Source organism: Elephas maximus, chromosome 1, assembly GCF_024166365.1.
Source record: "Elephas maximus indicus isolate mEleMax1 chromosome 1, mEleMax1 primary haplotype, whole genome shotgun sequence".
In the NCBI taxonomy this organism is placed as follows: Eukaryota; Metazoa; Chordata; class Mammalia; order Proboscidea; family Elephantidae; genus Elephas; species Elephas maximus.
The window spans coordinates 39,140,611-39,165,241 of NC_064819.1; the positions used below are offsets into that span (position 1 = coordinate 39,140,611).

The 24,631-nt window shown below is 39.0% G+C and overlaps 1 pseudogene; it reads left to right on the forward strand.

Annotated features, from left to right (window-relative positions):
• Positions 1-8,132: 8,132 nt before the first annotated feature.
• LOC126057728 (uncharacterized) lies at positions 8,133-8,231 on the forward strand (annotated as a pseudogene).
• Positions 8,232-24,631: the final 16,400 nt, after the last annotated feature.

Genomic DNA, 24,631 nt, shown 5'->3' on the forward strand with positions numbered 1-24,631 from the left:
TCTTTCCTAACTGCACCTTGTACCAAGCACCATGACCCTGAGCAGCACTAACGTGGTCCCCCAGACCTACCCTGTACTGTCCTCTGGGGCTGCCCCATTGACCCCCAGTTCATGCCACAAACCACATCCCTGCCCCTCCATCCCTGCTACATTCACCCTGCTGCACCATGGCTGAGTGACCAGCCCTGCCCACCAGGGCAAGGTGGTTAAAAGTAACATGCTCACATGTGAGCAAGCACCAAAACATCCGCAGCCCCCCTGCCCAGACATAACCAAATGAAACAAAAAAGCAGGACAAAACAATCAAATCTACATTCAATAAATGAAGAAAAGTATTACTGAATGTCCTGGAGACAGCAGACAGGAGAGAACGGCTCCAGAAAGCAACCAAAGTAAAACACCAGATGACCTTCCAGTAGAAGAAAAGGCACCGAAAATACCTGAGAGGGAATTAAAACTCTAATATTCAAGGTTCTCCAACAGACGAAGGAAAATGCAGATAAAAATGAGGAAAAATAGACAAAATCATGGAAAATACAGACAAAATCAGGGAAAACACAGACAAAGTAACAGAAGAATTCTGGAAAATAATACAAGAACAAAATGTTAAGACAAATAAATGACTAGAAATCATACAAAAACAGCAATTAGAAATACAAAAGATAAGCAACAAGATTTCAGCAATAGTGCAATAGAACGTTTTAGGAGCAAATTTGAAACAATGGGAGACAGAATCAGCAAAATTGAAGACAAATCCTCGGATACCACTTTGAGGAAAAACCAGAGAAAAGAACGAAGAAAAATGAAGAAGCCCTGATAACGATGTGGGATACAATCAAAAGCAAAAATCTGCATGTGATCAGAGTTCTAGAACAGGAGGGAGAAAACAAAAAGCACAGCAGGGATCATTGAAGATTTGCTGGCAGAAAATTTCCCTAATATCATAAAAGACAAAAAGTCAACCATCCAAGAAGGCGAATGCACCCCATATAGGATAGATGCCCAAAGAAAATCACCAAGACATATCATAATCACACTCACTAAAACCAAAGACAAAGAAAGAATCCTGAGAGCTACTCAAGAAAAATGAAAAGTCACATACAAAGGGGAAACAATAACACTAAACTCTGATTACTTGACAGAAACCATGTAGGCAAGCAGGCAATGGAATGACATATATAAAATCTTGAAAGAAAAGAACTGCCAACCAAGAATAATATATCTCTTTTTCAAATATGATGGCAAAATTAGGACATTTCCATATAAACACGAATTAAGGGAATATGTAAAAACCAAACCAAACTTACAAGAATTACTAAAGGGAGTCCTTCAGTTAGAGAACCAACAACATCAAACAACAACCTGAATCTAGGACATAAGACAGCATCGGCCAGATGTTGTTGTTGTTGTTAGGTGCCATCGAGTTGGTTCCAACTCATAGCAACCCTGTGCACAACAGAACAAAACACTGCTCGATCCTGAGCCACCCTTACAATCGTTGTTATGCTTGAGCTCATTGTTGCAGCCACTGTGCCAATCCACCTCGTTGAGGGTCTTCCTCTTTCCCGCTGACCCTGTACGCTGCCAAGCATGATGTCCTTCTACAGGGACTGATCCCTCCTGACAACATGTCCAAAGTATGTAAGATGCAGTCTCACCATCCTTGCTTCTAAAGAGCATTCTGGTTGTACTTCTAACACAGATTTGTTCATTCTTCTGGCAGTCCATGGTATATTCAATACTCTTCGCCAACACCACAATTCAAAGGCATCAACTCTTCCTTAGTCTTCCTTATTCATTGTCCAGCTTTCACATGCATATAAAAAAAAAAAAGGTGATTGAAAATACCATGGCTTGGGTCAGATGCACCTTAGTCTTCAGGGTGACATCTTTGCTCTTCAACACTTTGAAGAGGTCCTTTGCAGCAGATTTGCCCAATGCAATGCGTCTTTTGATTTCTTGACTGCTGCTTCCATGGCTGTTGATTGTGGATCCAAGTAAAATGAAATCCTTGACAACTTCAATCTTTTCTCCATTTGTCATGATGTTGTTCATTGGTCCAGTTGTGAGGATTTTTGTTTTCTTTATGTTGAGGTGCAATCCATACTGAAGGCTGTGATCTTTGATCTTCATTAGTAACTGCTTCAGGCCCTCTTCACTTTCAGCAAGCAAGGTTGTGTCATCTGCATAATGCAGGTTGTTAATGAGTCTTCCTCCAATCCTGATGCCCCGTTCTTCTTCATATAGTCCAGCTTCTCATAATGTGTGTTCAGCATACAGATTAAAAAGGTATGGTGAAAGAATACAACCCTGGCACACACCTTTCCCGACTTTAAACCAATCAGTATCCCCTTGTTCTGTCCGAACAGCTGCCGCTTGATCTATGTAAAGGTTCCTCATGAGCACAATTAAGTGTTCTGGAAGTCCCATTCTTCTCAATGTCGTCCATAGTTTGTTATGATCCACACAGACAAATGCCTTTGCATAATCAATAAAACACAGGTAAACATCCTTCTGGTATTCTCTGCTTTCAGCCAGGATCCATCTGACATCAGCAATGATATCCCTGGTTCCACGTTCTCTTCTGAAACTGGCCTGAATTTCTGGCAGTTCCCTGTCGATATACTGCTGCAGCCGTTTTTGAATGATCTTCAGCAAAATTTTGCTTGTGTGTGATATTAATGATATTCTATAATTTCCAAATTCAATTGGATCACCTTTCTTGGGAATAGGCATAAATATGGATCTCTTCCAGTCAGTTGGCCAGGAAGCTGTCTTCCATATTTCTTGGCATAGGCGAATGAGCACCTCCAGTGCTGCATCTGTTTGTTGAAACATCTCAATTGATATTCCTGAAGCCTTGTTTTTCACCAATGCCTTCAGAGCAGCTTGGACTTCTTCCTTCAGTACCATCGGTTCCTGATCATATAGGCACCTCTTGAAATGGTTGAATATCAGCTAATTTTTTGGTATAATGACTCTGTGTATTCCTTCCATCTTCTTTTGGTGCTTCCTGCATCACTTAATATTTTCCCCATGGAATCCTTCACTATTGCAACTCAAGACTTCAATTTTTTTCTTCAGTTCTTTCAGCTTGAGAAACGCCGAGCATGTTCTTCCCTTTTGGTTTTCCATCTCCAGCTCTTTTCACAAGTCATTATAATACTTTATTTTGTCTTCTCAAGAGGCCCTTTGAAATCTTCTGTTCAGTTCCTTTACTTCATCAATTCTTCCTTTTGCTTTAGCTTCCCGACACTCAAGAGCAAGTTTCAGAGTCTCCTCTGACATCCACCTTGGTCTTTTCTTTCTTTCCTGTCTTTTCAGTGACCTCTTGCTTTCTTCATGGATGATGTCCTTGGTGTCATTCCACAATTTGCCTGGTCTTCGGTCACTAGTGTTCAATATGTTAAATCTATTCTTGAGATCGTCTCTAAATTCAGGTGGGACATACTTAAGGCCATATTTTGGCTCTCGTGGACTTGCTCTGATTTTCTTCAGTTTCAGCTTGAACTTGCATATGAGCAATTGATGGTCTGTTCCACAGTCGGCCCCTGGCCTTGTTCTGACTGATAATATTGAGCTTTTCCATTGTTTCTTTCCACAGATGTAGTCAATTTGATTTCTGTGTGTTCCATCTGGCAAGGTCCCTGTGTATAGTCACCATTTACGTTGGTGAAAGAAGGTATTTGCAACGAAGAAGTCATTGGTCTTGCAAAATTCTATCATTGGATCTCCGGCATTGTTTCTATCACCAAGGCCATATTTTCCAACTACTGATCCTTCTTCTTTGTTTCCAACTTTTGCATTCCAATCACCAGTAATTATCAATGCATGTTGATTGCATGTTCGATGAATTTCAGACTGCAGCAGCTGATAAAAATCTTCTATTTCTTCATCTTTGGCCCTAGTGGTTGGTGCATAAATTTGAATAATAGACATATTAACTGGTCTTCCTCGTAGGCATGTAGTTATTATCCTATCACTGACAGCATTGTACTTCAGGATAGATTCTGAAACGTTCTTTTTGACGATGAATGCAACACCATTCCTCTTCGAGTTGTCATTCCCAGCATAGAAGACTATATGATTGTCCAATTCAGAAAGGCCAATACCAGTCCATTTCAGCTCACTAATGCCTAGGATATCGATGTTTATGCATTCCATTTCAGTTTTGATGATTTCCAATTTTCCTAGACTCATACTTCGTACATTCAGGTTCCGATTATTAATGGATATTTGCGGCCATTTCTTCTCATTTTGAGTTGTGCCACATCAGCAAATGAAGGCCCCAAAAGCTTTATTCCATCCACGTCATTAAGGTCGACTCTAGTTTGAGGAGGCAGCTCTTCCCCAGTCATCTTTTGAGTGCCTTCCAACCTGGGGGGCTCATCTTCCAGCACTATATCAGACAATGTTCCACTGCTATTCATAAGGTTTTCACTGGCTAATGCTTTTTAGAAGTAGACTACCGGGTCCTTCTTCCTAGTCTGTCTTAGTCTGGAAGCTCAGCTGGAGTCTGTCCTCCATGGGTGACCCTCCTGGTATCTGAATACCGGTGGCATAGCTTCCAGCATCACAGCAACACACAAGCTCCCACAGTACAACAAACTGACAGACACGTGGGGGATCAGCCAGATGTCAACCTAAATAATGAACTCTCAAGGATAAAACAAAACTAAAAATTTACAACAGGAAACCAGAGAGGTCAATCTGTAGACAACAACATTAGAATAATAAAAGAGGGATTAAATGGTGTAGGTATAGAGCTTTCAAAATGGAGAGGAAGTTAATGCAATATCAAGTAACAAAAGACTCATTTAAACTTAGGAAGATAGAGGTAAGTTTCAAGGTAGCGACAAAGAAAATTAACAAACCTACTCATCAAAATAAAGAAGAAAAACATGAAGTCTCAGCAAATACAAAATCTACAAAAAAAGAAAGAAAAAAAATCCACAAACAAAAGGAATTCAGCACAGAACTGTAAAAGGAACACAGAAAAGAATCACATGATCAATTCAATCAATACAGAAGAGGCATTCGATAAAGTCAAATACCAATTCCTGATGGAAACTCTCAATAAAATAGGTTAAAAAAATAAAATAGGTATGGAAGGGAAATTCCTCAACATAATAAAGAGCATCTATACAAAACCGTCATCATGGTTTTGTACACGTCATGGTTTTGTACAAAGGCTCTTAATTATCCCTTTATTCCTCAACATAATAAACAGCATCTTTCGGGATCGACTCGATGGCACTGGGTTTTTTTTTTTTTAATTTGGAAATTAGGAAAGCAATACCATTTTTAATAGCCCCTAAGAAAATGAAGTACTTAGGAATAAATCTAATCAGTGACTTAAAAGACCTATACAAAGAAAGCTACAAAAGCTTACTGCAAGGAACCGGAAGACATCTACATAAATGGAAAAACATACCATTCTTGTGGCTAGGTAGACTCAACACTGTGAAAATATCAATTATACCCAAAACAATCTACAAATGCAATCCCAATCCAAATACCCACAGCATTCTTCAAAGAGATGGAAAAACTAATCATTAACTATATATGGAAAGGGAACGGGCCCCAGATAAGAAAAGTACTATTGAAGAAGAAGAATAAAATAGGAGAACTCTCACTACCTGACCTCAGAACCTATTATACGGCTATGGTAGTCAAAACAGCCTGGTACTGGTACAACAACAGACACGTTGACCAATGGAACATAATTAAGAACCAAGATGTAAATCCATCTACCTATGGACACCTTATCTTTGACAAAGAACCAAAGTCCATTAAATGGGGAAAAGACAGTCTTTTTGGGAAAAGACAGTCTTTTTAACAAATGATGCTGGCAAACTGGCTGTCCATCTGTGATAAAATAAAAATAAAACAGGACCCATATCTCACACCATACACAAAAATGAATTCAAAATGGATTAAAGATCTAAATATAAAACCAAAAACTATAAAGATCATAGAAGAAGAAATAGAGTCAATGATAGAGGTCCTAACACACAGTATATATAGCATAAAAAACCATAATTAACAATACACAAACACCAAAAGATAAGTTAGATAACTGGGATCTTCTAAAAATTAAACCCTTAGGTTCACTGAAAGACTTCACCAAAAGTAAAAAGAGAACCTACAGACTGGTGGGAAAAAAAAATTTGGCTATAACAAATCCAACGAAGGTCTAATCTCTAAAACCTATAGGAAAACCAAACACCTCTACAACAAAAAGACAAATAATCAAATTTAAAAAAATGGGCAAACGATATGAATAGACACTTCACCAAAGAAGACATTAGCCAGCTAACAGACATATGAGGAAATGCTTGAGATCACAAGCCATTAGAGAAAAGCAAATCAAAACTGCAATGAGATACCATCTCACCCTGACATTACTGGCAGGAATCAAAAAAATAAAAAATAAACGTTGGAGAGGCTGTGGGGAGTTTTGAACTCTTACGCACTGTTAGTGGGAATGTAAAATGGTGCAACCATTTTGGGAAATGATACGGCACTCCCTTAAAAAGCTAGAAATACCATACAACCCAGCAATTCCACTACTAGGAATATATCCTAGAGAAATAAGAGCCATCACATGAATAGGCATATGTACACCCATGTTCATTGCAGCATTATTCACAACAGCAAAACGATGGAAACAACCTAAGTGCCCAACAACAGATGAATGAGTAAACAGACTACAGTATATACACGCAATGGAATAATATGCAACAATAAAGAACAATGATGAATCTGAGAAACATCTCACAACATGGATGAATCTGGAGAGCATTATGCTGAGTGAAATAAGTCAATCACAAAAGAACAAATAGTGTATGAGACCACTATTGTAAGAACTCATGAAAGGTTTACATACAGAAAAAAACAATCTTTGATGGTTACTAGATAGGGGAGGAGTAGGAGGGGAAAAAACTAAATAGACAACAGATGAGTGGTATCTTTAGTGAAGGATAAGACAGTACACAATATTGGAGAAGTCAGCACATCATGACCAAGGCAAGGTCATAGAAGCTTCATCAATACATCCACGCTCCCTGAGGGATCGAATTACTGGGCTGAGGGCTGAGGGCTGAGGGCTGAGGATCATGGTCTCAGGGGGCATCAAGCACAGCTGGCATAACATAGTTTATGATGAAAATGTTCTACATTCTATTTTGGTGAGTAGTGTCTGGAGTCTTAAAAGCTTGTGAATGGCCATTGAAGATACTCCACTGGTCCCATTCTGGCTGGAGCAAAAGAGAATGAAAAAAACCAAAGACACAAGGGAAAGATTAGTCCAAAGGGCTAATGGACCACAACTACCACAGCCTCCACCAGACTGAGTCCAGCACAACTAGATGGTGCCTGGTTACCACCACTGACTGCTCTGACAGGGATCACAATAGAAGATCCCAGACAGAGCTAGAGAAAATTGTAGAACAAAATTCTAACTCACAAAAAAAGACCAGACTTACTGGCCTGACAGAGACTGGAGAAACCCTGAGAGTATGGCCTCCAGACACGGTTTTAGCTCAGTAATGAGGTCACTCCTGAGGTTCACCTTTCAGCAAAAGATCAGAGAGGCCCATAAAACAAAAACGAGACTAAAGGGGCACACCAGCCCAGGGGCAAGGACTAGAAGGCAGGAGGGGACAGGTAAGCTGGTAACAGGGAACCCAAGGTCGAGAATGGGAGAGTACTGACATCATGAGGTTGGCAACCAATGTCACAAAAAATGTGTGTATTAATTGTTTAATCAGAAAGTCTGAGAAACTATCTCAGACCAGAAGAGACAAGTAAATGTAAAGATAGTATGAGATCCTGGAACAGAACAAGGACATTAGTTGAAAAACCAGTAAACTCTAAATAAAATGTGAAGTTTAGTTCATAGCAATGCAACATAGTAATGTTGACTTCTTAGTTTTGACAAATGCACCCTAGTAAAGTGAAATGCTAACAGTAAGGGAAACTGGATGAAGGCAATATGGGAACTCTCTGTACTATCTTTATAACTTCTCTGTTAATCTAAATCTTCCCTAAAATTAAAAGTTCCTTTAAAAATATTATCCACCTTATTCTGGTAGTTAGGCAGACTAGTACAAACAAACAAGGAAAAAACAGTGCTTGCTTTGGCAGCACATATACAAAAACTGGAACAATACAGAGATTAGCATGGCCCCTGTGTAAGGGTGCAAATTCATGAAGCATTCCACGCTTTTTTTTTTAAGAAAAATTTTTAAAAAAGGAGAAAAGAACAAAAATATTAATTACTGGAGTGACCAAGATCAATCTTTGTTCATCAAAGTGATTTATCTTGGGAATGCAACTCTCAGCTATGGATGTTACTGGTCTAAGTACTTAAAGTTTTATAGCTTACATCTGAGGTCTTAATGTCCAGATGCGAGAAATGAAATTCCCTAAAAACAATCATTAGGGGGCCTGGGCTAAAAGAGACCTGGTGAACTTTTTTGGAGGTCCCAGAGGTGCAAATTACATCCGTGGCTTCTTCTAGCTGGGAACAGAAGCCTTAGAAGGAAGGAAACAGAAGGCTTTACCTAAGCACGGAGGGCGAGTGGATGAGCTCTACTATTAGAAATAAGAGCTGAGAGCAAAAGTCCTTAAAGTTCCCAGTTGTCATTTTGGAAGTCTCCTTGAAATGTCATTAATTTCCCTTCCCTTTAGTGAGTTTAGATCCCTACTCTTCATTTCCAAAGCACCCTCCATATCCATTACTGCAGCTATGATAATCTGGTTAGTATTTCTTTTCCCAATCATACTATAAGCTCTGTGAGGGCCGTGACACTGCCTGTACCCCATCCTAGCCCCCCAGTCTACCCTGGCCTGATGACTCGCACTCAGTACACATTTTGTATTTGTTTCTGATTAGTTTCTGCTGTAACAAATTACCATGAACTTAGTGGCTTAAAACAATACAAATTTATTATCTTACAGTTCTGGAGGTCAGAACTCCGAAATGGGTTGGCAAGTCTTGCATTCCTTTTGGAGGCTCTAGCAGATATCTGTTGTCTTGTTGTTGTTGTTGTTTTTTTTTTTTCAGCTTCTAGAGGCTGCCTGCGTTTCTTGGTTGGTGGTCCCTTCCTCCACCTTCAAAGCCAACAGCATAGCGTCTATAAATCCCTCCCCCTCTCTGAGCCTTCTGCCTCTCTTATATAGACCCTTGTGATTACATTGGCCCTGCCCAGATAGCCGGGGATAACCTCCCCAACTCAAGATTCTTAACTTAGTCACAGCTGCAAAGTCCTTTTGTCATGTATGGTAACATCGTCACAGGTTCTGGGGATTAGGATGTGGACATCTTTGGGGCATTATTTTGTCTACCACACACTTGTTGACTGAATGTTGAATGAAAGCAGGGCTTCGAACTGGTTCAAACCAGTTCAGTCATGGCCAACAAAGCAAAACCAGAAAAGATCGACATATTTTAAATTTAGGTCACTTAGAACTATAACCAGAACAGGAAAATTATAGGTCAAAGCACTGGAATGGGAAACTAAAAGGTATAGTGAGCCCTTTCGGGAGCCAGATGCATGAGACTGGATTATTGCCAGAACTGAGGACAGCAACACACATTCAATGTGGGATGGTTTGCTGCCATCTTTGAGTGGGGCACCGCTATTTCCAACTCTATGCAAAATCCAATGGGCAAGAGATTTGGTTGCTAGGCAACAGGTACCCTGCCTTTGTTTTCTAAGAGGGAGATTAAGTTTCTGTTCGGGCCTTGACCTGTAATTTTTCTCATTCCAGTTATGATTGTGGTTCACCAAAATCTTAAAGATTTGAGTCTGTTCAGTGTCACTTCCTTGGCCATGACTGAACCAGAAAGAACTGGTTCGAAGCCCTGAATAAGTCAGGAACTATAAGCTGAGAATTTTTTTTTTTAATACACTCTGGGGACTTCATAAATTTTGTAAACTCCCCATATATTTCATTTGTCGTAATATCATCTTTTTCCCTGTAATCATTAGTTGTATTGTAATTAGCAGTGAAACCCATAAAGAGGAAGGAGACCTGAGTTTTTCACTTTAGAAAAGCAAATGACAAAAGCACTTACTGAGCCCTAAAATGCCCTAGGCCCTAGTCAAGTGAGTTCAATACTTTGTCTCACTCAGTCTTCACAAACCCTGGGAGGAGAATACAATTGCTGATGAGGAAACCAGGTTTTAGAAGTTTAATAAACCTCCCAAGTTTATACCCTTAGTCACTGACAGTAGAGCTAGATTTCAAAACTAGTCCAGAGCAGAATTACTTTCCCATGGAGCAACCCCTGCCTGACAAAAGGGCTTATTCTGAAACCCCAGTGTTAGGTCTCAGCCGAGCCTTGGAGCTAATAGTCCCAAGGGGTGGAATGGATGGTGCCTGACAACCAATGGAGAGAAAATAAGAAAGAGCCCTGTGGCCTAAGAGTAGGAAAAAATGAGAACCAGTGGGGCAAGACTGGGATGGGAGGAGGGGAGAACTGATCTGAGCCTTGGAAGGAGTCTAGGAACTGACCTGCCCCTCTACTGAATTTTTTATATATACTCATCCATTTATTTTGATCATCTTTAAATTCACTGAGCAGTGTTTTGTTTTTGTTAAAAAAAAAAAAAACCTTTATTGAGAGAGAATTTACATACCATGCAATTTAAAGTGTACAATTCAACAGTTTTTAGTATATTCGCAAAGTTGCATAACCATCACCATAACTAATTTTAGAACATTTTCATTATCCCAAAAAGAAACCCATTAACAGTCACTCTCCATTCTGCCCCACCTCCACTGTTGTTGTTGTTAACTGACATCTAATCAGCCCCCAACTTATGGTGACTCCATGCACAACAGGATTGGACCGTTGTGATTCACAGGGTTTGCACTGGGTGATTTTCAGACGCAGATCACTGGGTCTTTCTTCCTATTTCATCTTAGTCTGGAAGTTCCACTGAAACATATTTAGCATCATAACAACATGCAAACCTCCACTGACAAACGAGTGGTAGCTGTGCATGAGGTCCATTGGCCAGGAATCAAACCCAGGTCTCCTGCACGGAAGCAAGAATTCTACCATGAACCACCACTGCCCTTATCCACCAGCCCTAGGCAGTCGCTAATCTACTTTCTGTCTCTATAGATTGGCCTATTTTGAACATGTAGTCTTTGTGACTGGCTATCTTAGTCATCTAGTGCTACTATAAAAGAAATACCATAAGTGGATGGTTTTAACAAACAGAAATTTACTTTCTTACAGTCTCAAACCTCACCTCACTGCCGCTTACAGTCTAGTAGGCTAGAAATCCAAATTCAGGGCATCAGCTCCAGGGGAAGGCTTTATCTCTCTCTGTTGGCTCTGGAGGAAGATCCTTGTAATTAACCTTTCCCTGGACTAGGAGCTTCTCCGTGTAGGAACCCCGGGTCCAAAGGACATGCTCTGCTTCCAGCATTGTTTTCTTTGGGGTATGAGGTCTCCAACTCTCTGCTTGCTTCCCTTTCCTTTTATATCTTGTAAAATAAAAGGTGGTGCAGGCCACACCCCAGGGAAACTCCTTTTACATTGGATCAGGGATGTGACCTTAGTAATGGTGTTACAACCCCACCCTAATCCTCTTTAACATAAAATTACAATCACAAAATGGAGGGCAACTACACAATACTGGGAATCATGGCCTAACCAAATCGACTGATATTTTTGGAGGACACAATTCAACCCATGAAACTGGCTTTATCAATGTTTTCAAGGTTTATCTAGTGTGTATCATAACTTCATGTCTTTTTATTGGTGAATAATATTCCATTTACGGATATATCACATTTTTTTCCTATTGATAGGCACTTGGGTTGTTTCTACATTTTGACTATTATGAATAATGGTACTGTGAACATTCATGTACAAGTATTATGTGGACGTATGTTTTTATTTCTTTTGAGGATATAAGTAGGAGTGGAATTGCTGGGTTATAAGGTAATTTCATGTTTAACACTTTGAAGAACTGCCAATCTATTTTCCATAGAGGTTGCACAATTTTACAGTCCTGCCAGCAATGGATGAAGGTTTCAGTGCCTGTACGTCTTAGCCACTGTCTTGTTATTATCTGTCTTTTTGATTATTGCTATCCTAGTAGTTGTGAAGCAGTATCTCATTGTGGTTTTCATTTGCACTTCCTTAGTCGCTAATGATGTTGGACATCTTTTGTGTGCTTATGCGCCGTAATATGTGCTTATTGTGCCCTAGTGGCACAACAATTAGGTGTTCAGCTGTTAACCAAAAGTTAACAGTTCAAACTCATCCAGAAGGTCTGCAGAAGAAAGACCTAGCAATCTGTTCCCATAAAGATTATAGCCTGGAAACCTCCCCCCCCCCCTTTTTTTTCTACTCTACTCAGAGTTCTACTCTGTCCCATGGAGTCTCTATGAGTCAAAATAGACTTGACAGCATCTAACAGCCTAACAACAATTGGCCATTTACATATTTTCTTTGGAGAAATGTCTATTCAGGCCCTTTGTCCATTTTTTAATTGAATGGTTATCTTTTTATTATTGAGTTATAAAAAGTTCTTTATATATTTAGATATAAGACCCTTATCAGGGAAAGTATTTGCAAATACTTCCTCCCATTTTGTGGACTGTTTTTTCACTGTCTATTGGATTTTATAAGAATTCTTAATAAAGAACATTTACATAAAAGATTTTACATGCCTAGTAAAAATAGGTACCATGTATTTCATATATTAGTCTGGGTTTCATAAAATTGAAAGCTCCAAAATCAGAATTCATTCAATTCTTATTCAACAAAACATCCCAGTGAAAACAAGATATAATTTGTCCCACAAGCTCATGCATCAGTGAATACACTGGGTTCATACTACTGCCAAGTTACCAGCTAAGTTTCTGCACAGAGCCCGCACCCAGAATCCAAACCAGTTGTATCGTTAGTGCCTTCCAACCTGAGGGGCTCATCTTCCAGCATTATATCAATGTTCTGCTGCTATTCATATGGTTTTCATGGGTCAATTTTTTCAAAAGTAGACCACCAGGTCCTTCTTTGTAGTCTGTCTTAGTCTGGAAGATCCACTGAAACATGTTCACCATGGGTGACCCTGCTGGTATTTGAAATTCTACGTGGCATAGCTTCCAGCATTACAGCAACACTCAAGCCACCACAGTTCAACAAACTGGCAGATGCATGGGAAAAAAAAAAAAAAAAACATAAAGATTCAGTAAACAAAAATCAACAACAACAAAAGAAATGATAGGAAAATCCACAAACAAAAAGAACTCAGCAAAGAAAATTTAAGCAAACAAAGAAACCATCAACACCACAAAAAAGTACTATATTACCTATTGATAATCACACTGAATATAAATGGCTAAATGCACCAGCAAAGAGACAGAGACTAGCCCAACAGATCAAAAAGCACTACTCAGCAATATGCTGTCTATGAGAGACACTCCTTAGACACAAAAACATACACAAACTGAAAACTTAAAGGATGGGAAAAAAAAATATATATATATATACATATATATATATATCAAGCAAACACTAACCAAAAAAGAGCAAGAGTAGCAATACTAATCCCTAATAAAATAGACTTTAAGGCAAAACTCCACCATAAAAGATAAGGAAGAACATTATATAATGACTAATATAATAATAACTATATATGAACCCAATGACAGGGCTCCAAAATACATAAAACAAACTCTAACAGCACTGAAAAGAGGAACAGACAGTTCCACAATAACAGTAGGAAACTTTAACACACTACATTCAGTAAAGGAAGGATGATCTAGAAAGAAATTCAACAAAGATGCAGAAGATCTAAAGGCCATAATCAAGCAACTTGACCTCATATACATATACAGAATGCTCCACCCAACAGCACTGTCATGGATTGAATTATGTCCACCCACATATGTGTGTATCAACTTGGCTGAGCCATGATTCCTGGTATTGTGTGATTTTCCTATATGCTGTAAACCTTACCTCTATGATGTTAATGAGGGAGGCTGGGCGGCAGTTGTATTAGTGAGGCAGGACTCAATCTACAGGACTGGGTTGTGTCTTGAGGCAATCTCTTGAGATATAAGAGAGAAGTGAGCAGAGAGATGGGGGATCTCATACCACCAAGAAAGAAACACCAGGAGCAGAGTGTGTTCTTTGGACCTGGGGTCCCTGTGCCTGAGAAGCTGCTTGATCAGGGAAAGATTGAGGACAAAGACCTTCCTCCAGAGCTGACAGAGAGACAAAGCCTTGCCCTGGAGCTGATGCCCTGAATTTGAACTTTTAGCCTATTTTACCAGGAGGAAATAAATGTATCTTTGTTAAAGCCATCCATTTGTGGTATTTCTGTTACAGCAACACTAGATGACTATGACAAGCACCAAAGTATACATTCTTTTCCATCACCCATGGAACATTCTCCATCATAGACCACATTTTTGGCCACAAAGCAAACATCTAAAACATTGAAATAAAACAAAGCATTTCTTTGATCATACTGCCATAAAAGTAGAAATCTATAATAGGAATAATTTTTTTTTTTTATCAAGGCAAAAAAATAAAATATATGGAAACTGAATAACACCTTGCTTAAAAATCACTGGTAATAGAAGAAATCAAAACTGGAATAAAAAAATTCCTAAAATCAAATGAGAATGAAAATACATCTTAACAAAACCTTGGGGCCACTGCAAAAGCAGTGTTCAAAGGTTCACTTATAGGAATAAACGTACACATGAAAAAAGAAGAAAGGGCCAAAACCAAAACATTAACCCTAAACTCAAACAAATAAAGAGCAGCAAAAGAAGCCCATAGTCACCAGAAGAAAGGAAATAATTACGGTGGCACAATGGTTAAGAGCTCAGCTGTTAACCAAATGGTCAGCAGTTTGAATCCACCAGTTGCTTCTATGGGGCAGTTCTACTCTGTCCTATAAGATCACTGTGAGTCAGAATTGACTTGGCAGCAATAGATTTGTTTTTTTGTTTTGTTTTGTAGAGCAGAAATAAAAACAAATAGAGAACAGCAAAAACAATAGAAAGAACCAACAAGACCAGAAGTTGGTTCTTTGGAAGGATCAACAAAATCTACACACCTTTGGCCAAACTGATAAAAGAAAAGAGGGGAGGAAGTAAATAACACATATAAGAAATAAGATGGGTGATATGTTGCTGTGCTTTGCAGCCCTGAGGGGCACTGGCCCGGACACCGAGATCCCTTCCCAGTGGCTCAGCCCTGTGTCACCATGCTTCAGGGCCCCAAGGGGAACAGGCTTGGATAACCAGACCCCTCCTTATCAACTTGGCCCCTGTGTCATCACACTCCACAGTCCTAAGGGGAACCAGCCCAGATCCCTTGACCCTTCCTGCTAGCTCGGGTCCTGCCTTACTGCACTCCAACATCCCAAAAGGAACCAGCCCACCCTCCTCTAGACCCCAACCCTGAGCCAGTTCACACCACAGACAAATGACCCATTTCCATCCTTGCCCCCCATGCTGGACCTGCCCTGCTGCACCATAGCTGAATGACAGACCCTGCACACTCAGACAAGGTGATGAGAACTATCATGCCAACGGACAAGCAAACAACAAAGCATGCCTAGCCCACCTGCCCAGACATAATCAAACAAAACAAAAAGCAGTACAAAACAATATACAACCAATAAATAAAGAAAATTAATACCTGAATGTCTTGGAAACAGCAGACAATATCAAAACATATTAGAAAACTGGACAAGCTGGCTCTAGTAAATGACCAAATTAAAGCACCAGATGACCTTCCAGCAGATGAAAAGGCACTGATACTATCTGACAGGGAATTCAAAAGCTTAATATTTAGGGCTCGCCAAGAGATTAGGATAGAGATCAAGGAAAATACAGACAAAATCATAGGAAATACAGACAAAACAGCCAAAATCAAGAAAAACAAAGACAGCAATAGAAGAATTCAGGAAAATAAGACAAGAACAAAGTACAAAATAAACAATTAGAAATCATGAAAACAACAATTAAAAATCCAAAAGATAAACAGCAAAATTTCAGAAACGGACAACGCAGTAGAAGTTTTTGGAAGCAAATTTGAAACAATGGAAGATATAATCAGCGAAACTGAAGACAAATCCGTGGATGTCACCTTGCTTGAGGATAAATCAGAGAAAAGAATGAAGAAAACCTAAGAATTATGTAGGATACAATCCAAAGCAAAGACTTGTGAGCGATCGGAGTACCAGAAAAAGGGAAGAAAATGGAAACACAGAGAGAGGATCATTGAAGATTTGCTGACAGAAAACTTCCCTAACATCATGAAAGATGAAAAGCTGACCATCCGAGAAGCTCAGTGAAGACATATCATAATCACACTGGCCAAAATCAGAGACAAAGAAAGAATCCTGACAGCTGCTTAAGAAAAACGAAAAGTCACCTACAAAGATGAAACGATAAGACTAAACTCTGAAACCATGTAGGCAAGAAGGTAATGGGATGACATATGTAAAATCTTGAAAGAAAAAAAAATTTTCCAAGAATAATATATCCTGTAAAACTTTCACTCGTATATGATGGCAAAATTAGTACATTTCCAGATAAACAGAAATTAAGGGAATATGTAAAAATCAAACGAAACTTACAAGAATTATTTAAAGGGAGTCTTCCAGTTAGGGAACCAACAACAGACAACAACCTGAATCTAGGACATAGGTCAGTATCAACCAGATACTGACATAGGTAATGAACTCTCAAGGATAAAACAAAACTAAAATACTTAAAAGAGGGAATTAGAGACATTAATCTATCAATTACAACAATGTTAGAACAATAAAAGGGGAAATACATGGTGTAGGTATAGAACTTTCAAGTGGAGAGGAAGTTAAGATGATATTAAGTAAAAAAAAGACTGGTTCAAACTTAGGAAGATAAGGGTAAATTTCAAGGTAACCGCAAAGAAAGTGAACAAAACTACTCATCAAAATAAAGAAGAAAAATACAAAGTCTCAGTAAACACAAAATCAACAATAACAAAATAACAAGAAATTCCACAAGCAAAAAGGAACTCAGCACAGGAGAGTGAAAGGAACAAAGAAAATGCCAGCGCCACACACACACAAAAAGCACTACGAAAGGACAGCAATAAACTCATACCTATCAATAATCACACTGGATGTAAATGGCTTAAATGGTTCTGTCTGTAAAGGGACAGAAAGTGATAGAGTAAATAAAAAAAACAGAACCCAACAATGTGCTGACTACAAGAGTTACACCTTACACACAAAGACATAAATACATTAAAAACCAAAGAATGGAAAAAAAATATCAAGCCAACAGCAACCAAAAAAGAGCAGGAATAGCAATACCAATCTCAGATAAAATAGGCTTTAAGGCAAAATCCACTACAAAGGACAAAGAAGGACATTATATAATTATCAAAGAGACAAACTTCCATGATGTCATAACCATAATAAATATGCACCCAACAACAGGGCTTCAAAATATATAAAACAAACTCTAACAGCACTGAAAGGACAAATTGACAGTTTCACAATAATAGTAGGAGACTTCATACACCACTCTCGATAAGGGACAGAGCATCTAGAAAGAAACACTGCAAAAATACAGAAGATCTAATTGCCACAATCTTGACCTCATAGACATATATTGAACATTCCACTCAACAGCAGCAAAGTATACGTTCTTTTCCAAAGCACATGGAACATTCTCCAGAAGAGAATACATCTTAGGCCACAAAGCAACTCTCAGCAAAATCCAAAATATTGAGATAATAAAAAGCATCTTCTCAAAATAGAGTAGTATGAAAAATTGTATTCCAACAAGTTCAAAAACCTAGATAAAATGAACAAATTTCTAGAAACACACTACCTACCTAAACTAACACAAACTGAGGTAGAAAAACTGAACAGGCCTGTAACAAAAGAAGAGATTGAAGAGATAATAATAATTTTTTAAAATCCCAACAAAAAATAGCCCTGGCCCAGATAGATGTCTTCACTGGAGAATTCTACCAAACATTCAGAGAAGAGCTCACACCAATATTACCCAAACTATATCAGAGTATACAAAAGGAAGGAATAGTCCTGAATTAATTTTATGAAGCCAACATAACCCTGCTACCAAAGGCAGGCAAAGACACCACAAAAAAAGAAAATGATGGGGGTCAGGGCCAAGATGATAAGACGAGCCATCTTACAACAAAGACCTGAAAAAATAAGTGAAACGATTATATTTATAACAAGCTAGGAGCCCTGAGGAAACCCTGGTGGTGTAATGGTTAAGTGCTATGGCTGCTAACCAAAGGGTCAGCAGTTCAAATCTACCAGGACTCCTTGGAAACTCTATGGGGCAGTTCTACTCTGTCCTGTAGGGTCGCTATGAGTCAGAATTGACTCGATGGCACTGGGTGGGTGGTGGTGGTGGTAGGACTCCTGAACATCAAAGGCAAAGTTAGAAAATGGAATGAGCAGCAGGGGAGGAAGAGACGATTCAGAAGTGGAGAGGAGTTACCGAACCTGAATCGCCAAGAGCCCTCAGGCACCATTCCTGATAGTGGCTGTAGTGGGCTGGTACTAGCATTTGGCCACAGTTTCCTCAGAAAGAAGCAGCCAGCCACACGGCCTACTAACACCTCTGGAATCAGAGAAGAATGGCGCTCTCTGCGAAAGCTAAGTATTTGCGTATATTTTACTACACCCCTACCCCTCCAAGCAGGCTTCAGTGGCTATTGATTTCCCTGGGACTGAGATAGGCCCTGTTGAGTGTCTAGAGCCATCCTCCCAGCCTTGGGAAAGGAAAAAAATTCCAACTGGGGAAAAGGATAATTCGCCAGCTCCACTAACTGGGGGAGCTCAGGAAAGAAGCAGCTCCTGTCCAGGCATAAATGGTCCATGGAGTTTTAGTACCTTTCCCCCCTGCATGGACCTGTGTGGGCCTATTTCAGAATAGGCCCTTGTTGGCAGACTACAACTATTTCACCTGTTTGGTGGAGAGGTGGGTGTTTGATGTTTGACATTGCTTTGCCTATTAAACAGGGTCCTCACCTACCCATGTGACAGGCCTAAGGACTGGTGGCTCCACTCAGGTCACCCAGCTACCAGCAACAGTGGTCCAAGGATAGCTGATACCTCCCAGTCCTCACAACCAAAAACTTTGGATGCCCATGGCCTGTCTGCAAAACCCACCCACTTGTATGCTCTAGGGAGGAGGGAAGCACTTTCCTCAGAGACACTTCGGGAATGATTCTCAGCCCCATGCCTTGTTCAGAACATGACCCCCTGCTACAACCAGATACCAGTACCTACACCAACCACCCCCACCTCTCTAAGACTGTAAGAAAGAGCCTGTACCACACACTTGATGAGCAGCTACCTAGACATATGAACTGAATCCATACAAGAAAAGTGAATGGACTCCTAGACTGATATACTTGATAACAGCTCTAGCCATCTGGTGACAGGACGTCAGAGCTTCAAAGGAGGAAATAATCAAGCTACCTCACTCAAGCAACCCATCAAAACAAAAAAAGCAAGAAGCTAGGATACAGTAAGCAAACATAAACTAATACTATAACTTATAGATGGCTCAGAGACAAGTCAATATCAAATCACATAAAGAAACAGACCATGATAGCTTCGACAAGCTCTCAAAACAGAGAATCAAGGGACCTTCTAGATGAAAGTGCCTTCCTGAAATTCCCAGATGCAGAATACAAAAGATTATATACAGAAACCTTAAAGACATCATGAGGAAGATCAGGCAATAAGCAGAACAAGCCAAGGAACACACAGATAAAGCAGTTGAAGAAATTAAAAAGGTTATTCAGGAACATAACGAAAAATTTAATAAGCTGGAAGAATCCATAGACAGACAGCAATCAGAAGTTCAGAAGATTAACAATAAAATTACAGAATAAGACAACTCAAAAGAAAGTCAGAGGAGCAGAACTGAGCAAGCAGAAGGCAGAATTGGTGAACACAAAGATAAAGCACTTGGCACCAACATATCTGAAGAAAAATCAGACAAAAGAATTTAAAAAAATGAAGAAACCTTAAGAATCATGTGGGACTCTGTAAAGAGAAATAACCTACGAGTGATTGGAGTACCAGAACAGGGAGGGATAACAGAAAATATAGAGAGAATTGTTGAAGACTTGTTGGCAGAAAACTTCTCTGATATCGGGAAAGATGAGAAGATATCTATGCACGATGCTCATCGAACTCCACATAAGGTAGATTTCAAAAGAAAGTCACCAAGGCATATTATACTCAAACTTGCCAAAACCAGAGATAAATACAGAATTTTAAGACCAGCTAGGGTTAAATGAAAAGTCACCTACAAAGGAGAGTCAATGAGAATAAGCTCGGACTACTCAGCAGAAACCAGTCAGGCAAGAAGGCAATGGTATGACTTATATAAAGCATTGAAGGAAAAAAATTGCCAACCAATGAATCATATATCCAGCAAAACTATCTCTCAAATATGAAGTTTGAAATTAGGACACTTTCAGATAAACAGAAGTTTAGGGAATTTGTAAAAACCAAACCAAAACTACAAGAAATACTAAAAGGAGTTCTTTAGTTAGAAAATCAATAATATCAGGCATCAACACCAGAACAGAACACTGGCCATAGCAATCACATGTCAACCCAGACAGGGAAATCACAAAAATAAATCAAGGTTAGAAAACACTCAAAACAGGGAAACAGCAATGTTATTATATAAAAGAAGACACCATTAAAATAAAGAAAAAAAAAAAAAAGAGGGACTAAGAAATGTACTCATAGATCTTTCATATGGAGAGGAAGACCAGGTGATATAAAGAAATAAAGATAGGTTTAAATTTAGAAAAATAGGGGTAAATATTAAGGTAGCCATGAAGGAGACAAACTATCCTACACATTAAAATAAAATACAAGAAAAAAATAGAGACTCAGCAGAAACACAATCAACAACAACAAATAAGAGGAAAAGACAATAAATAAAGATAAACTATTTAGCACAAAATATTAAGTGGGAAAAAGAAACTGTCAACAACACACAAAAAAAGACTTCAAAATCACAGCACTAAATTCATATCAATCCATAATTACACTGAATGTAAATGGACTAAATGCACCAGTAAAGAGAAAGAGAGTGGCGGAATGGAATAAAAAAAAAAAAATGATCCATCAGTATGCTGCCTATAATAGACACACCTTAGACTTAGAGAAACAAACAAACTAAAACTCAAAGGAAGAAAAATATATATAAAGCAAACACCAATCAAAAAAGACCAAAAGTGGCAATGTTAATTTCTGACAAAATAGACTTTAAAGTTAAATCCACCACAAAGGATAAGGAAGGACACTATATATTGATTAAAGGGACAATATACCAGGAGGATATAACCATATTAAATATTTATGCACCCAATGACAGGGCTGCAAGATACATAAAACAAACTCTATCAACATTGGAAAGTGAGATAGCTCCACAATTATAGAAGACTTCCACGAGGAACCAGAAGAAAACAAATAATAAAAATTAGAGCAGAACTAAATGAAATAGAAAACAACAAAAAAAAAAACAATTGAAAGAATTAACGATACCAAAAGCTGGTTCTTTGAAAAAATCAACAAAACTGATAAACCATTGGCCAAACTGACAAAAGAAAAACAGGAGAGGAAACAAATAACCCTGAATAAGAAATGAGAAGGGTGATATTACAACAGACCCAACTGAAATTAAAAGAATCCTATCAAATTACCATGAAAAATTGTACTCCAACAAATTTGAAAACATAGAGGAAATGGATGAATTCCTAGACACACATTACCTACCTAAACTAGCACAAACAGAGGTAGAACAACTAAATAGACCCATAACAAAAGAAGAGATTGAAAAGGTAATCAAAAAACTCCCAACAACAACAACAAAAAAAAACCCTGGCCCAGACAGCTTCACTGCAGAGTTCTACCAAACTTTCAGAGAGGAGTTAACACCACTACTACTAAAGGTATTTCAGAGCAGAGCAAAGGATGGAATACTCCCAAACTCATTCTACGAAGCCAGCATATCCCTGATACCAAAACCAGGTAAAGACACCACAAAAGAAGAAACTTACAGACCTATATCCCTCATGATGGAACCCTGGTGGTGCAGTGGTTAAGTGCTCCAGCTGCGAAACAAAGGGTTGGCAGTTCGAATCCACCAGACACTCCTTGGAAACTCTATGGGGCAGTTCTAATCTGTCCATAGGGTCGCTAGGAGTTGGAATCGACTCGATAGCACTGGGTTTGGTTTGGGGTTTTATCCCTCATGAACTTAGAAGCAAAAATCCTCAATAAAATTCTAGCCAAGAGAATTCAACATAAAAAAAAAAAAAAAATTCACCATGACCAAGTCGGATTTTATGCAGGGATGGTTTAACATTAGAAAAACAATTAATGTATCTGTCATATAAATAAAAGACAAGAATCACAGGATTTTATCAATTGATACAGAAAAGGCATTTGACAAAGTTCAACACTCATTCATGATAAAAACTCTCAGCAAAATAGGAATAGAAGGAAAATTCCTCAACATAATAAAGGGCATTTTATACAAAGCCAATAGCCAACATCATTCTAAAAGGAGAAAGTCTGAAAGCATTCGCCTTGAGATCAGGAAACAGACAAGGATGCCCTTTATCACCACTGTTGTTCAACATTGTGCTGGAGGTCCTAGCCAGAGCAATTAGGCTAGATAAAGAAATAAAGGGTATCCAGATTGGCAAGGAAGAAGTAAAAGTATCTCTATGTGCAGATGACATGATCTTATACACAGAAAACCCAAAGGAATCCTCAAGAAAACTACTGAAATTAAGAAAAGTTCATCAGAATATTGGGATACAAGATAAACACACAAAAATCAGTTGGATTCCTCTACACCAACAAAAAGAACATCGAAGAGGAAATCACCAAATCAATACCATTTACAGTAGCCCCCAAGAAGATAAAATACTTAGGAATAAATCATACCAGAGATGTAAATGACTTATACAAGGAAAACTACAAGACACTACTGCAAAAAACCAAAAGAGACCTGTTGTTGTTGTTGTTAGGTGCCATCAAGTTGGTTCTGAGTCATAGCAACCCTATGCAGAACAGAACAAAACAATGCCCAGTCCCGAGCCATCCTTACAATCGTTGCTTTGCTTGAGCTCACTGTTGCGGCCACTGTGTCAATCCACCTCGTTGAGGGTCTTCCTCTTTTCCACTGACCCTGTACTCTGCCAAGCATGATGTCCTTCTACAGGGACTGATCCCTCCTGACTACATGTCCAAAGTATGTAAGACGCAGTCTCGCCATCCTTGCTTCTAAGGGGCATCCTGGTTGTACTTCTTGTAGGACAGATTTGTTTATTCTTTTGGGAGTCTATGGTATATTCAATATTCTTCACCAACACCACAATTCAAAGGTGTCAATTCTTCTTCGGTCTTCCTTATTCATTGTCCAGCTTTCAGATGCATATGAGGCAATTGAAAATACCATGGCTTGGATCAGGCGCACCTTAGTCTTCAAGGTGACATCTTTGTTCTTCAACACTTTAAAGAGGTCCTTTGCAGCTGATTTACCTAATGCAATGTGTCTTTTGATTTCTTGACTGCTGCTTCCATGGCTGTTGATTGTGGATCCAAGTAAAATGAAATCCTTGACAACTTCAATCTTTTCTCCATTTGTCATGATGTTGTTCATTGGTCCAGTTGTGAGGATTTTTGTTTTCTTTATGTTGAGGTGCAATCCATACTGAAGGCTGTGATCTTTGATCTTCATTAGTAAGTGCTTCAAGTCCTTTTCACTTTCAGCAAGCAAGGTTGTGTCATCTGCATAACGCAGGTTGTTAATGAGTCTTCCTCCAATCCTGATGCCCAGTTCTTCTTCATATAGTCCAGCTTCTTGTATAATTTGCTCAGCATACAGACCAAATAGGTATGGTGAAAGGATACAACCCTGAAGCACACCTTTCCTGACTTTAAACCAATCAGTATCCCCTTGTTCTGTCTGAACAACTGCCTCTTGGTCTGTGTAAAGGTTCCTAATGAGCCCTATTAAGCGTTCTGGAATTCTTGTTCTTCACAATTCCAAAAAGAATTAGTCGATGTTCAACCATTACAAGAGGTTGCATATGATCAGGAACCAATGGTACTGAAGGAAGAAGTCCAAGCTGCTCTGAAGGCATTGGTGAAAAACAAGGCTCCAGGAATTGAGGGAATATCAATTGAGATGTTTCAACAAGCTGATGCAGCGCTGGAGGTGCTCACTTGTCTATGCCAAGAAATATGGAAGACAGCTTCCTGGCCAACTGACTGGAAGAGATCCATATTTATGCCTAGTCCCAAGAAAGGTGATCCAACTGAATGTGGAAATTATAGAACAATATCATTAATATCACACGCAAGCAAAATTTTGCTGAAGATCATTCAAAAATGGCTACAGCAGTATATTGACAGGGAACTGCCAGAAATTCAGGCCAGCTTCAGAAGAGGGCGTGGAACAAAGGATATCATTGCTGATGTCAGATGGATGCTGGCTGAAAGCAGAGAATACCAGAAGGATGCTTACCTGTGTTTTTTGACTATGCAAAGGCATTCAACTG